Raw genomic sequence first — 16836 nt, 5'->3', positions numbered from 1 at the left:
ATGTCCCCTTTTGAGGTCGCCTAAGTAAAGGAAATAGTTTTATAAAAATTGTTCTCTCTGTGTGTGAGTTAATAAAATTAGACTTAACGCTAATAATCCTGGGTACTAATGACTCCTGTAGTCAACGCTACCCGCCCTTCAAACCCGGGGATGGACCTACATTTGTTTCCAGCTTCAAGATGTGGTATGTCTGGTTCCTTAAGGAGAGTTTGCCAGTTAGTTGTGTTCCCGGCTGATGAGGTATCGCTTATTCAGGACTCTAAATGATTTACTGACTTTTCATCACATACTCCTTAGATTAAAGTAGAATTATGTTCATTGAAAATACTTGGTCTTGCTTTATCCAACTTGCGTCATATTTGGCCAACATATTGTTCCAAAAAAAAAGAAGTTATGCAAAAAAATCTTCCTTTTTTTTTTAAGGAACAAGAGAAAAGGAGTAGGGAAAAGCAAATTAGGAAAACCATTTCCTTTGAGTGGATTCCTTTATTGGCCTGTTTTCCATGCACCCAGTTGTACTGCAAACAGTATTTTGCCTTGAGCATGCTAATTTAGACGATCAAAAGAAAGATCCTCAAACTTATTCGGTTTTATTTTTGTTTATTCTTCATCCTATTTCTTTCCTTTTTCCTTGAAAAAAAAAATTGATCAAGTGATGCTTAGTAAAAACCCAGACTCCCAGGAAAACTTTGATACAATTGTACTGGTTGATGGAAGTACTGTTTGATAGAAACGAGGGGGGAGAGAGAAGAGATAAACGTGATGAAGGCGAGAAAAGGTGGACTCCTTGGTGTAATTGTTAGGCGCCAGAGAGTGAGGATTGCCTAATTTGCCTGGCAGAGTGGGCGAAGTGATTGTGACGAAGGAAGGGTGCGCAGAGAAAGTGGAAAAGAATCGGTAGCAGTTTTCTTTTGTCTCTTCCTTTTGGAATGATTGAACGGGAAGAGAACGTAGTGTGGTGCATTATTGTGATGCTGGTCGGAAGCAGCGAGCTGCAAGATCTTCCTGAGGGTGATGAGAGTGTGGGCGAATAACTGGAGGAGGTGGTACCAGAAGAATGGGAAGAACTCCCCGATGTAAAGTTAATAAATGAGGTGGGACTATTTCTAGGATGCTGGCAAGGTAATCCACTCGGGGGGTGTGATTCCACTGGAGGAATCTAATAAAAATTGGTACAACTAAGGGGCAAGATGGCGAATGAAATTCATCCCCCCCTCCTTTGAGTGAGGGTCATAGACCGGACGGGTGGATTATGGTATTCTAATGCCTTTTATACCCAAGCCTGAGCCCTCCGGTTCCATCCGAAAACGAAACTTCTTCCCCAAACACTCACACACAGACAACTCTTTTCTTCAGTTGTTCGACCCCCCCCCCCGCTTTGCCCCGGCTAAAAGTCTGCTCCTGGCAGATAAGAGTAACTCGAACAGTCCTGCATTGATAGCCGTTCGCTCAACTAAAGCGGTAAAAACCTACTTCCAGAATTGATCCTACCTTCCAATTCACCCGGACTAAACCCCCTCCCTCCGATCCACCTGAAAGAAACACATTTCTCTCCAACTACTAATTTCCAGCACGCTCATCTACCACTGGTACAGAATGGAGAAGTAAGAGCAGTGCCATTTGGGGTCTCTCTCATCTTATTAGTTCAGTATACCTCTATACTGAGTAATTCACTCATTGAGCAAGAATCCTATCTTCCCCAAAATCAGTTTAATAGAATTTTAAATAATTTTTACTCACCTGACTAGAACTTCATTTTCTTATTTTACTTACGACATGAGTAATTTTCACTCACTTAGGAGGTGGCTTAGAGATCGGGTCAATTTCCTAATGTAGATTTTCAAGTTTTGTGTTTGCAAAAATGGCTTTTATAATTTGGTCTGCCTCTTTCTGTGGAAATATGAAATTGAGATTAGGTTCTCATTGGACCTTTGAAAGCTCCTTTCGAGCTTTAAGTCCAAATCTTCTTCAATGACGTTTAAATTTGGTACACAATAATAGATTTTAAACATTTGAAACATTTTCCCGGAAATACTGATACGTCTGAGCAGGCTTACGTTGAAAGTGTCGTTCCAGTAAAATGTATGATGATGTCTCCATCGTTTCTATAATATTATAACAGGAACTCTTTATGTGCAAGCAATATCCTGCCGGAAGTATCCCCTTTACTGAATGATTTAGCTCTCGTTTTTACTTTTATTGTTCGGCCCCACCACCAGTTCGAAATGTCTCATGGCAAAATTACGAGTTTAAAGAATTTGCCGGAAGTGAGATTTTACTGAACACCTTGCCCCTGAGTTTCATGAGATAATGCAGAAAGTTTAATTTTAAAATTTTTATAGAGAGCATTGAACGTTAGGTTATGGGGGAGTGGTGACGTCAAACTTCTTTCAACAGCATCCTACAGTAGTGATTATTTACAATATTGAAGGCAACTATTTCTTTATTTTCAAATAAGAGGAAGTAAGATTCGTGCCAGAGTTCTATTTAAATTTAACAATTATTTCCGGTGAAAATTTCTTTACAAAAGATCGTGCTACTTCTTCTTAATTGTAGGAGAAGATAAAGAAGAGTAACCAAAATCTGCTGCAGGGAATTAATTAATTAACGGGCTGAAAGTGCAGATGAATAATTTAAACCCGTAAAGGGGCCTTGCATAAAGACGTTCCCTTTTAATGTAATTAAGGCTTTCTTGGTGCGGAGGCAGATTAACTCGCATCTAGTGGATGGCAGATGGAAGACTCGTGACAGTGGTTTTGAAACAGAAACTAAGCGCAAGGGTCAAAGCTTTCAAATGGTGTGCTGGCGATTCTTCCAAAGTTAGACCACACTCTAACTGACAGGCAAATCGTGAATCTGGGATCATCGCTCCCTTTACTTAAACGTTCGGGTAATTCACACTTTTGGTCTTACCACTTTTTTTTAGGAAAAGTGGGATCTCCTTTAATCCCTAGTGGTATTACAGGAATACGTACCATCATGATGGCGGAAAAGCATTAACTAAAGCATCTCATTGGTGCGCTTGACCTCCCCCACATCATAAATATTAACGGTTTTCTTGGAAAAACTATTAAATATTATCGAAGACCTGCGGAAGTGCTAAGGGCCATTCTGTCCGTGACACTTTTGGGTAGAAGATACAATTCCTTAGGACCAGTCTTCACTAACAAGTTCATCCTACAGGCCGGAAAATTCTAGAAAGAGTTCCTGTTTACGGACCTAGATCGGATCTGTAGTGGAATCGCCACTGCAGTGTCTGTGGAGTATATTGATCAACGTAGATCAGTTTTTGTACCAAAATTTTGATGGAATACGCGCTCAGATGTCATGAGCTAAAAGCCATTTCTCCAGTCTCGGGTGACCTCAAATATTTCTTGTTCAAACTGAATATAGAGTTGCAGGAATAAAAGAAAGGCAGAGGTCCAATTAATGCCCCGATTGTTGGCATCGAGAAAAATAAATAACAAGTGGAAAAGACGTTGGTGGGGGTGGGGTTCAAGAGAGCAATACTTTTTAGAGAATGTTGACTGCAGCGGTGCAGGAGGAAGGACATGCATTAGATAAGTGTCTGCAGCCTGATGTCTTACCGTTAGGCATGCGAGCTTTCTGAACACTCTAATCACAACACTTCTACTTGTATTTAGCGCAAGCACGCGCCACCTCAGTGACACGCAAACATGGCTCGTTTGCATAACTGCCCTATCTTCTCGTTGTTATCATTGCTTTACTATTTCACGGCATGGGCTCTAATCTCGCTTTGTGTATCTGTGTGGGATTTCAAGCGGAATTCATATCTAACGCTTCAAACCCACACCGATTCAACCAACTCACAGTAGACTCTCTTCATCTTGTAACGAATAAGATGAACTACTTGTCCTAGAAGAAAAAAAAAACCTGCGGCTGTGTCATGGACACGGCCGTGTGTTGTATGTAAATACGTTTACGTACCGAGTTATATTTTTTATATAAAATATTTTTATTTATGTATTTAGGATGAAACAATGTGTCTTCATAATCGACGATCGAACACAATCTATGCCTATACAGTCCATTGTCGCTGTAGAAGCGATTTCATCATCAACTTGCATAATTTCAACCGCCCCAGCTGCAGATGTACTGACACCGTCGTTGATCCGCTCGGCCGCATTCATTCTTTTACGTTCCCGGCACAGCTTGACCCGGTCATATGGTGTTTTATTATTACCATTCGATTGTTCTTGAGAAGCCCTTTCCAACCGTGTACGATCTCTGTATTTGGTTTCGGCTTTTCGACGCGTATAGGCCGACATTATATATTTTTGATGATATTTGTTTATTCTAACACCTTATTATATTCACTGTCACTATTTTGCACTAATGTTTTATATACAATCGATAGATTGTGACGACAGCTGTCGATTAAAACTTAAACAAACATCGTAGCTTCTCCGAGTCAAAAGTTATACTAATTGCAAATCTCGATAAGCAGCAAAATTATCTCAAAATGGCGGCGCTTCCCTCTCCACCGCGTGCAATGCGTCACAGTACTCGCTTATCGTAATGAATTCATTGATCCTTTAGCTATCCAGTGGTCTAATTTAATTTTGGATGTAGACGATAGATTCGAAACTATAATGCCAAACTGTATCCCCCGATTTTGTTATCATTAGGGTTTTTGTATTGCCTCCATATGATAGCAAATTTAAAGACGTATTCATGTCAAAAGACCCTGGCGAGTACACTCTCACATATTGCTCTTACCGCAATACAAGTCAATAAAGTTTCTTGAAACATTGAATGTTTACTAGATGATGCTTGACACTATTATTATAAATGTTCACCTGCTTCATTATGCTATAAAATTGTGGACATCACAAGCTCGCTCAGAAGCCAGGGTTCTTGAGAGAAATCTTCTGAACCAATTTCAAACCCAACGTAGATACCCAATATTGTATTATTATACCAAATAATACTATTATACTAAATAATAATACTTAACAAATTCTTTATTTAAAAGACGAAACAAATAAAGAACACAAATTGGTGACATGCAGTACTCAAAACAACACAAAAACCTTCTCTAGCGTACATAACCTTTTCATACCTGTTGTTCCCGCCATAACACTAACATTCATTTTATCCATAGTGGAAATGAAATCTTTTTAGAAACCTGAATACCTGAGGTCGTTGGCGGCCAGAGCTTTGAACAGTGTAACAGCCAGTCTGTGATTTCTTGTTAAGAGACGAACAAGTTCCATCGTTACAATCATGAGAGTAAGGGAAAATCAGGTGATTGGTCAAACCAGATTTTGTGTTTTCCATTCAACTCCTTGAAAATGTTTCCTGAAAAAGTAAATAAAGCTGTTGGCGAAGGTAAAGGGCACACAAGGACAAAATTAAAACATAGAAAGGAGTAAAAATATTCATACATTCATTTGAAGACACACATATGGCGGCGCTGTGGTGGAAAGCAGAGAAACGATCGAACGGCCCAATTATGCAGAGATTGTGGTGGAGGCTGCGATGTTTGGTTTGCATACAAACTGGACGCCCGCCCTTACGGCTGTTCAGCTCTTCAGGTAAATATTCATGTAGCGCCACCGTCACACCACACTTTTCTGCAACCTCCTCCAAGCTTCTCTCTGGGCTGCTACATCTGGAGAGCTTTTCTTTTTTTTGGTGGGCGGGCGGAATGGAGGGGTTACGTTCTCTGGCTCCTGGTGATTTAACTCTATTTCAGAGAAATTTCAGCCATTTCAGTTGTTTTTAAGAATTAAGATAAAACGACGGACAAAATTACCAAGAAACCAAGAAAGGAGCAGTCTGAAGTTAAACCTCAACATTAATTTAGTCTTATTCACTCTCTCCCTCCCTCCCCCTTCCCATATATATTCAATCTAATAAAATCTTATTTTGTAATACTCTGGATAGACTCAGCCTTGAAGTTCGGCCCTTAGCTTCAAGTAGTCTTTCTTCTACTTCCACTAATAATTTTATTATTTCTTCTTTTCCTATTTGTATTTATTACCGACTTGAAGACCCCTACCTAAGAGCTCCATCTCCTTTGAAGTCAACAAGTTTTCTTTGCTACCCCTTTTTTCCATTTACATTTATTGTTCATTTTTTTTATTTTATTTTAACGAAGATCTGTAAAGGTTGTTGTCAAAGAGGAAACTGATGTTTTAAAAAAGTAAATAGAATGTGATAAAAAGAAAAATGGTGCTATTTAATTAACTCTTTCCTTCATCCAGCCTTGTAAATCTCAAATGTAAAAAGTTAGGGTGGAATTTAGGGATAAAAAAAAGCTACATTTGCTCCTTTGTGAGCATGGGGCTACTTTGTGAACGGAGGTTTTAACTTTTAACGTAATTCTATCCAATTTTTCTGAAAGTTTTCCTTTGTAAATCCTTATTTTGAACAGGAGTGTTTGTTTTGAAGTTCAAGCAATCTTAGGTCACCACAGTGGTAAACAAAATAATTGTCGCGTTAGACTTGTTTAGATGAAAGACAGATTGGCTGAAACTATAATATAAACTATTTTAAAAAAACAAAACAGAGTTTAACTTAGAATCTTTACTAATATTGTTTAGCTTTAACTTAAATGTGCTTCATTAAAAGGGCTTTTAAGTACACCGTGGCGTCCTTGAGCTATGTATTTTCAAAGCTTGAATTATCGAGCTTGATCGTTGATAGTAGATGTATGGGCGTGAAATTGTTCATGAGATTCAAATGATTTTCTTTCTTCTGAAATAATAATAGTTATTTATTTAACAAGTGTGGAAAGTAGAATTTTTCCTCACACGAGACAGGGTTTGCACGCACGAGCGAGCGAAGCGAGGCGAGTGCAAGTGCAAATTGCCGAGTGTGAGGAAAATACTTTACATTCGAGTTAAATATTATATTTTTTCTGCAACCATTAGGGTTATTAACTAAAAAAAAAAACTAAACAGGAATCACTAGAATCCATTTTAAATTTCTATAAGGTAACACTATAACCTTTTTAACTGTTATAATTAAAAATATCTAATTATTTATTAAAATATTATTTTTATTTCTATATTCCTTTCAATTTTTATTTTATTTTTTAATATTCGTTTTTTAATTATTTAGTTGCGTTAAATAAGCTTATTAAAGTTTTACAGAAAATATTTAATAACAAAACTTCTTATATCAAGGTAGCACAATAAAGTTTTTTCACTCACTAGTGAGGAAAGTGACACTAATGGGAATTTTTCCCCACTAGTGAGGTAAAGTTGGGCATTACACAGCTGATTTTAATTGAGTTATGAGAACATTCCTACATGATTGCAGAAAAAACATCTTTATCGAACAGAATCCGAACAGTTCGTACTAGATAAGCAGGTAAGTTATTCAGTAAGCAAGTTTGTCGCAATTTGAAGTGTAGCACCTCGTAGTAACGCCTAGGAAATAATTAGTGTACTTCTTGGCAAATTTAAACATCTCATTGTTTAAAGAGAGAGATGTTTAAAGACTAAAGTGTTTACTCTAGGTGTAAAGTGTGCACTGAGTTCAAGGCCGTGGCTCGCGTACAAAATAATTAATGGTTGAAGAAGATGAGATGTAGTAGAATAATGAGGCAACACTGTCGCTTCATTAATATTCAGCCACTGTTACCAACTTGCTTCTTTTTTTTACAAACTCTTTAAGCTTCCAAGAGGAAGTATTAAGTGCAGATTTATTGGGTTTGAGTTTTTTTTTTTTTTAGGGGGGAGCATAAATGTTTTGAGGTAAAATTGGTTCAAAAAACAAAATATAAGTTTGAGTTATCTGCGATATTTAAGTACCTAAATTTGAGTTTAAGAGAAAAGACAGAATATCTGATGTGAACACTAGCAAGACTGCATCATTCCCCAAATTCTACAAATACAAATGTATCTTCCCATTCTGCTACAATTCCCGCTATTCTCAACTTTACTTGACGTGTTTAATGATCTAAATATTGGTTGGGCCAATCATAAATTGCAAGTAAATTAGTAGTTAAACTCTTGACACTAAGATGCACCAATTAAAAATCTTTATTCTGTTAACATAAACACTGATTCAATCACTTGCACAAATCATTTGCTAAAATATTTTTTCCGGATTCACTGGAAGTCAATTTTTTTTCCAATGAAAAATCGATCGTAGTGCTTCCCTTGGCACTAGTCAGAGCAAGTCTAACTCCAGTTTCATGGTGTAACAACCCTTATTACATTGCTGTCTGTCTATCGTTTTGAATTAATACAAATTTTAAGTGTTTCGTTGCAAGTGACTAAAAGTGGGGAAAAAATAATTTATTATAAACCTGCGTGAAAGTTAGTCACTGCCTCCTTCACTTAGTAGAATTCTTTACATTTCCTTAGATCTTTTCCGGAAGTTAGTGTAAAATTAACTAAAACAAAACTTGTATATCTTTAAGTTGTTGCGCAAATCAAAGTAACTTAAATACAGCTTGTACACCTAACTATTAGATAATTGAATATTTAAACAAAAATTATTTAGAGAGAGAGAGAGAGACTATTTCGTTAGCGGCATTTGTAAACTTTAGTTTTGTCACCATCACAGCATCAAGTATCCCGGTAACGTATTTTAAACTCTCAAAACAAAGTTTATACGTTTGGGAAACTGTTCACATACGCCAGGTGTACATACGTACGTGTATATGCATGTTCTTACTTGTTTATCCCCACTTTGTTTCTCTGTATAACAAGTAAGTTTTCCATTTGAGTGACATCCCTCCTCATCAACTTTATTCTGTCACTACGTGTCAATATTCTGATGCTTTATTCAAGTAATATACTTTTCTTTATCCCTTATATGGATATAGTTTTCCTTTGATGATTGAGCATTCTGAAAAATTAAACTAGCATTAGTCGGCGAATTCTTGCGCATGGGATTCGTACTTTGCTTTTCTAGTTGGTAAAATCCGTCTGATGTAAGTTGTTTGGCACTTGGCTTGCTAATTCTCTTTGAGGACCTTCTCATTTTCTATTTCTTCGAGTAACAGGTTTTTACATCATCAGGTGATACATCAGTTGATATATCATTTACTTGTAGAGAATTAGCCTAAACTTATAAAGCTTTGTTCCGGAACCAACAGGGAGCCACAATAGACCTACGAAGATCGTAGTGCGCCACTTCTGCGGACATGAACCGTACCTATATACTTTGATCTTCAGTGGTGGTCTAACGTTTATTTTTCAGGAATAAATATGTCACTCTACGATTCTGATTTGCAGGAATCCTGCAGGAAAAATCATTTTAGGGATTCTTCAATGGTAATTTTAAGAGCCCCCTCTCACCGATGTTTGCAAAAGATTTCCGGTGGTTCGTTTCCTCAGTCAGTTTCCCTTCAATAAGATGAACCTTGCAATTTATCTGTGCACTAAAATAGTAACTAGGGGGATCTTTGGAAACCTCAGGTCAGTTTTATTTCTGAGTATGCCCAAATTTAGTAATCAGTGGGAATCGGATACCAATACCATATGTTTTGGACTTCACTGCTTCAACTTCTGATGTGTTTAACATTTAATATAAGAGTACTTAGTGAAGCATTGAATGACCTAAATAAATTAACAATGTCACTTGTTTCTTGATTTATTGAATCATAATCATAGTTCAGCGATACGTCACATTCATACGTAATAAGCAGCATGCCCAGTCCTGTTGGTTTGGATTCCCGCCAGAAAGTTTGCCTCCGGTGTAATCACTCACACGACCACCTCTTACTGGAATTTAAGTAATTACTTTAATTAAATTTGAATTCGCACTAAAAAGGTGTTTCATTTCATTATTACAGGCGTTCAGAGAACATAATTTCATAGACGTCACAGCTGCCCCAAAACATCCCAAAAATCTAAATTCCCTGAGCGAAATTTCCAACCCAATATGTAAATGGGCTAACAGAGTTAGCTTCATGTTCAGAGAAGACCCTTTTTTCTGACAGTCTAGAAGAATTTAGAGCACGACTAAACTTGTAACAATTTGGCTTCCGGATCAGAACTCCTAGTTCTGAATCATCAATCATGATGTCAGGGAGACGAAACACATACCGGATATGACGCATACAATCAGCGTTATTATCAAGCAAAAGGGCCGTAATCACATTTTCAACAATTTTTAAATGCTACATTCTCTTTTAAGGATATCTGATAATCTGATTGTCGATGAAAACGTAAATTGCGCAATTTTTCTTTCTATAGGCGGCAGAAATCTGTCACGGGATTCTAGAGAGCAATTTTATGCAGATTCAATTCAATTAGAAAAGTTTCCACGCTGTTCCTATTACTTTATACAGCATCCCCATAGAATTGAACTCGGGAAATGGTTGATACGTATCCTGGCTGGCAGGGGTTTGAATGTGTAAATGTTTTGTGCGTGCATCATTTAAACTTTTAGATAGTGCAGTCTGTTGGGGACACCGGAAGTAATCCTAACATTTCCCGCTCTCACTGTACACACTTTTCAACGGTAAACAACCTACCACCACAATGGTGATCGTCTGAGGACTGTCAGCAACCTGGACAGCCGAGTTCTAGTTTTACCATTTTACACTTTCGCAGACTTTTTTTTTATTCCTCTCAATGAAATAAATTAGATCTACGTTCCATTACTCTCTTACCATTCTTAAAGGGAAGTTGTCGTGCAGATTTACATTCGAAGTCGTCTTCAGGGTACGAAAAAACCGATTTTTATGAATTGATCTTGCTTATATTGTTCTTAAGTAAAAATCTGGAAATCGCAGAAAGTATATATTTGATGGAAATACGTTAAGGGAAATCAGTGTAGTGCGAGGCGGAAACGGAAGTGAAGTCAAATCTCTCTATACCAGACTGATGGCTCCACCTCCGGTGATGGACGAATGACCGAAAGATATAAATTTAATATTTGATTGAGTTGCATCATCTAAAGCACAAGACCAATACACCTTTGGTTATAGTGATCAACCAAAAGTGCTGCTTGCAGTATCGATTTTTTTCCAGTTTATGGCTGTTTTATATCTGTCAAATCGCGAAAAAACTGAAAAAATTGCATCAGATTAACTAAAAAATTATTGACGAAAAATTGATACGACTATAATAATACCTAAATGTTCTTTTTGCCTCTTACTTCTTCTTGAAGTCCATAGTGGCAGATTCTCTAGCATGCATTCCTTCGGCTGGTTTTTGACGTATTATGGCTCACTCATAGACTTAGAACCTTTACTTCTACTAAGTAGAGAAAATTAATTAACAATTTGGTATTTAAACTTAGCCTGCAAATTATGAACAAATCCATGCTACACAACTTAACACCATATATTTTTATTTTGAGGTCCTGACGACTTTACAACACTGTAGAATGTAGCTGCAATTTAAAATAAATTAACTGCCAATGATAAGCCGCATTGATAACGCGCCCATGACGTAGAAGTTGAAGGTTTTAATTAAATTATCAATCAACAGCCTACAGTGGCGATCAAGTAAACTACTAGATATTTGACAGTTACCAACTTGATTAGCCGTCTGTCACGTGTGCGCCTGATAAGTTGATGGCTTACTCACGGCTTCATCACGGTAATCTTCTTAAGCATATTGACGTTTCCTTGACGGCCGGTTATTACTTTCAATTATTTATTAACAGTACATCTGGAGTGAGCGTATAAAATGTACTTCTCCTTTTAAATCGATATTTTCTTTGAATTTAAGTTGATTATCTGACAGATATTCTTTATTAGGTTACCGTTTTCTTCGTATTAGTTGAACAGGTTTTTGGTCAGTGATCACTAGAAGGACTGCGAAGCTTGGCACTCCATGTTAACTACTTTTCCTAGTGAAACAAATCGCCTCTCCTCTTTTGGAGTACCAAGTGCTTCCTCTTAATACCAGTAAAAGGAAGTACTGAGTATGCGTCAGATTTTCCACAACGGAGTTTTCCCTGATGGTATCTGGTTTTGTTGGGTCCATTGAGACCAAAAAAAGTGGCTTATAGAAAACGGCTTGCGAAATATATCTCGAAACTGAAAAATGGAAGAAGATCAAGATTTATATCATGTTAGGATTCTGTCAGGATCGTGCCTGCAAATGAGCGATCCTAATTCTTCTACAGACAATTCCAGTTTCCACTGTCCGGCGATGGACAGTGTTGTCTGTAATGAGAGAACACTGTCCGGAGGCCGGCAGTGCACTGCAGGCGCCAATAATCTCAGATGTTGGCAGCTATCTCTGAGAGAAGTTCGACATGACTGCTAATTCCTGGTACTATTCTTTGGCCAAAGAGCCACCTCTCTTTTGAGGTGCCTTTAATTGCTCGCCTTAAAGTGCGCGGCTTGCTTAACTACCTTCCGGAAGAATCATCTGTTCCCTTGATCTTCACAACTCACAAACATCATTTTTCAAATGCACCTCCCTTTCAGAGTTACTTTTCTTCTGATCTTATTCCTTGCACTTGAATATTTCAAGACATTCTCTCCCGTATACTGAAATGGACCTAAAAAAAAAAGGCCCATACTTTAGCAACAGAGTTCATAAACTGGCGGGAATTACAGTTGAAGTCGATTACTGGCTATTTTAGTGGTACATTAGGCGTTTATTGTTCTCATAAAGAGTGTTAATCGATTTTTTTAAATATTAACACGATGATATCCTTAAATGTTGGTCTACTCACACACATACCAGAGCAATTACCTGTTCTGGTTCTCTGCAAGGTAGCAAGTCCGATAGCCTCTACTCAACGGCAATAAGCATCAATTCTTAAGATCAAACGTTCGCCTCCACTTAAATAGATTAGAAAAGAACCAATGGGTGGTATTTCGGGGGAAATTATGTGGAAGTTTTCTTGGTCTACTAGTTGAGGTGAGCTCATTCTACTATCTAGTAAGTTCTAGAGTTTCCTTCTTAAGTTCAACTTCTTTTTGTTTTGTGAGTATTAGTGAAGAACAACTACCCCTCCTCACTCTTTAGCCTTCATTTTGTTTTCTGCTGGAGAGAGTTAAATAATTATTTCCCTGGAAATCAGGTCAGCTAATTAAGGTTAATCATTTCATCAATTATGTTACACTTTACCAACTTGGAATTTCCAGGCGTTTATAAAACCGGAACCAGCGCAAGTACATTATACAATATTACGCGTCTAATTTTCTTGCAAAAAAATTTCCAAATTAAAATTTAACGTAGCATTTTTTTGATTAATTCTGTTTAAAGAAACACACACACACACACACATATATATATATATATATATTTATATACATATAGAGGGGGGAAGGAAGTTAATTAAAGCTTCACACGTTTGATCACAATAACAGCTGTAGATTTTGGATTAAAAAATGAAGAGCTCATTTGCTCCTGGTATAATTCTAAATTCAGTAAATAATTTCACCAAAAAGTGTGATTTGAAACATCTGAACCTTTTATTTATTGCGGTTGATCTGTCCCAAAAACGCCTCAAGAACTCTACAGGGAGGATAAATTATATTTTAATGATTTACACGTGAACCAAGTTATTTATTTATTTTTTTTTTTTGGAAGAGAATTTTCGATGTAAATATGACATCAGAGAAATGGTGGAGAATTGGTGACTAACAGGGCAGTCTGATTAATCCATGGGCCACCAACCGAGAGCATTGCTGCTGAGACATGGTCCGTGGTTTGGGAATTAACGCTCTGTAATAGGGAACTTGCAGAGTCTCGCGTGTCTTCTTAGCACTGCGAGGATTGGGGGTTCATGTGTACGACTCCAATATGGCTCCTGGGTCAGTTCCTCCAGTCGCTTCTTGTGAAAGACGTCAGATGGTGATAATGGTTGCCTATTGCGCTGGTCTACTCAATCGCCATATTGTAACTTTTTGAATCCGAACCTTTCCCTCCACAGGGACTGTAGCTTCCACTTCGGTTCATTGTCTACTTAGCCTGCACGTCACAACCATTATAAGCGTGAAAGAAAGTATGATGAGCTTGGGTTTGTTGTTTTGTGGATTCGCTAAACCCAAAATAGATGCATGAAACTACCTATCTCAGCAGGCACGAAAGAGTTTTTGCGATGCTAGATTGGATTGACCTGTAGGGGAAGTAACTTCTGAAGAAAGAGGGGGGATCTCTTTCCCCTCCACGGTCTACTTCTCTCTACCTCCGCGAGAAATTCATTTCGAGTAAATAAAATCCAATTAACTAAAGGATTTGGGTTTATTAGTTGTTTTGTAATAAACTTAGAACAAGGCGGGAGAGAGAGAGGAAGAGAATAAAGAACTAGTTTCTTAAAATAAAAGAGGCAAGAGAAACGTTTGCATGATTGCTGCCGCTGATAAGGCAAATAATACGCTGACCACTACAGTTTCTCTGTTTTCTCTCTCTTTTTTGTGCGAGATATCTTGGAAATAGGCAAATAAAAATCTTCACTAAATGGAATTGGTCGTGCAAAGAAGAGAGTGGACAAGTTTTTGGAGCTGTTTTATCGGGCTCCACTGTGGAGAAATCAGCCTGTGTCAGGGTCGTAATGGAACCGACTAGCTTGGTCATGGTGTTGGTCTGCTGGGACAGAAACATTGTCACAAGCACTCTCCTCTCGGGTGGTTCGTTCTCTTCGCCGGGTTATATTCCCTCCCGACTGACCCAAAGAGAGCTGTCCCTACACTGTTGTTAACCCCAGCTACTGAGACAAGATAGGGTTTATGTTGGTGTGGTGGTCCAAGTGAGGCAGAGCTTTCATGCCAGAGAGAGAGATAGAATGAGAGGACGGGCAGGAGACATCCATTTGTTGTTGTAGTTGATGTTATTGTTTGCTGTTTGTTTATTTGTTAGGACTTTTTATTTTGGTTTGTTATTAAGGATTTGTGGAAATTCCATTATTCTGTCCGTTCGCATTTTGTCTATCCTATCACCAGTCATATATAAGATTGTTTCTTCAATGGATGTAATCCGCTACTTTATTTCTTGAGAGATATTACCTAACTCTTTCCTTAACTGGTGAATAGTTATTTATTGTACAAGGGGAAGGGGAATTTCAGTTTCCGCTCAGGAAGTTCCGGCCAGCGATCTAAATGTTTTTTGAAATCATTTCAGTATTTAGAAGATAAACACCTGTCTGCTGGCGCTTAGAATGTTGTGAGGCTTAGTCAAGCCTAGAAATTAGGTATTGTGCTTTAAAGTGCTGTAAGTTACAGTTTACATAATTGACTTTTCTTAAAATACCATTTTATTTAAAAAAAGTTCTGTAAAAATTAATGTTAAGGGTTTTTGTTTTTGAAAAAATCGTTGAAGACTACAAAAATCGGTTTATTTACGGCACTTCCACAAATTTTTGGTTAAATATCTATTCCTTATTAATTTATAACCTAAAACAAGTCCAAACATAGACTGTAGTGGCTCATTCGTGGAAAGTCCTGCTATCCCTTAGTCTAGCAGTGGGCCCTTCTTCGCTTATTCCCGGCAAAATATTTCAAACAGAAAGTTGTAGAATTATATATGAGCAATAAACTTACCTAGTTTAAAGGGAATCGTAGGATGCGTTTGGGAGAAAAGCACCAAAAACGGGTAATCGATTTAATAAAGTTACATTCTGGTTTTTCCGATTCTGTTCGAAAGCTAATAATGTAAGTATACGGTGGAAATGCTGCGTGCTCGCCTAACAGTCATGCCAACACACACACCAATTTGTAAAAACCATTTCTTAGATCTCAGCCAGCCTCAAAACGGATGACTGGAATTACTTCCTTTTAAGAGAAAGTAAAATGTTGTCCTAATGCTTGAACAGGTAAATTATCAATGGTCGAGAGGTTTGGGGATGTATGGGTGTTGATGTAGAATTTCGACCTGTAACTTCGGTTCAATTTTTTGCCGGAGATTTGCTAGTTCAACCATTATCAGATGTGAACTGATAACATTGAAAGAATAAAATTTTCATTATTGTACAGAACTTTAGGGTTTAGTTATTAGTTAAGTATTTCATTAACCGAACGGGTTAACCCAGTTGGAGAAGGATTAAAGAAAGACAAGATGATGATAATAGAGAGCTGGAGGCGGGCAATGTTTCATGGTAAAAGAAAGAAAAAAAGGCCTCCAGACATACTGTGGAGGCGGTGATGCTATCTGCGACAAGGTAGAAAGCCGCTCCCTGGCACCGACATATTCTTTACAGGGAAACCTCACCCACTCACCGAGGACTTCTAAATGGATAGCACCTTCCATCCAACCTTGCCTGTTTGGACTTTATCTCGCCAGACCTGCATTATTCTTCTCTGTTGGACTTGCAAAAAGTATTTCTAACCGCTGGAAGAGAAAAAAAACCCTTTGGTTAAAGTCCTGAAAAGGATCTAATCTGAATGATGTGCTCCTTAAACAAGATTAAAATAAAATTTAAAAACTACTACCACTCACCAGACTTCCTCTGTAAATCCATTTTCAAGTTTCTAACTTCAACATTCGAACTTTGAACTTCAAAACTTGCTTAATTCTAACTGACATTACCCTGTTTGTTAAACGGCGCATTGCACCGGAATGACAAGGGAACTATTCCCCCTCCGCAGCTTCCTTCAGGATACCCTGAATCAAATTTTCCAAAATCAAAACTTTTAGATCTGTTTAATGTGTGTGTAAGTTTAATGGAAATTTAGAGATATGCGGGGCGCATTTTCCAAAACAAAAACCAAAAAAGTGGAAATTTCACTTTTATAAGTGATACTTTCGGTTAAATTTTCTTAAAACTAGAAATTTTGAGCCCATATTAAAGCCTCCTTCATAATATACTAAACACAGACCATTGTACGGAAGTGGTACATTAGAATGAAGCATTCTTTATCACACGCATCCAGAAATTCCTTTAGTAGAAATTTCCTGGAAAAATGTAGAGTCGTTGAATTAAACTAATCTTCTGAAGAAGGAA

At 37.6% G+C, this 16836-nt stretch overlaps 1 protein-coding gene across 4 annotated transcripts in view; it reads left to right on the top strand.

The window, feature by feature from the left end:
* The window catches only part of klg (klingon), a 587603-nt gene that overhangs the window by 277767 nt on the left and 293000 nt on the right, over positions 1–16836 (top strand). The gene's annotated exons all lie outside the window — the stretch shown is intronic.

The sequence above is a fragment of the Rhodnius prolixus genome, unplaced genomic scaffold (genome assembly GCF_049639745.1).
Source record: "Rhodnius prolixus isolate KJV_2025 unplaced genomic scaffold, Rpr scaffold_4, whole genome shotgun sequence".
NCBI classification, from domain to species: domain Eukaryota; kingdom Metazoa; phylum Arthropoda; class Insecta; order Hemiptera; family Reduviidae; genus Rhodnius; species Rhodnius prolixus.
The sequence above is the reverse complement of the archived record's forward strand: the minus strand, read 5'-3'. Positions and strand labels throughout refer to the sequence as shown.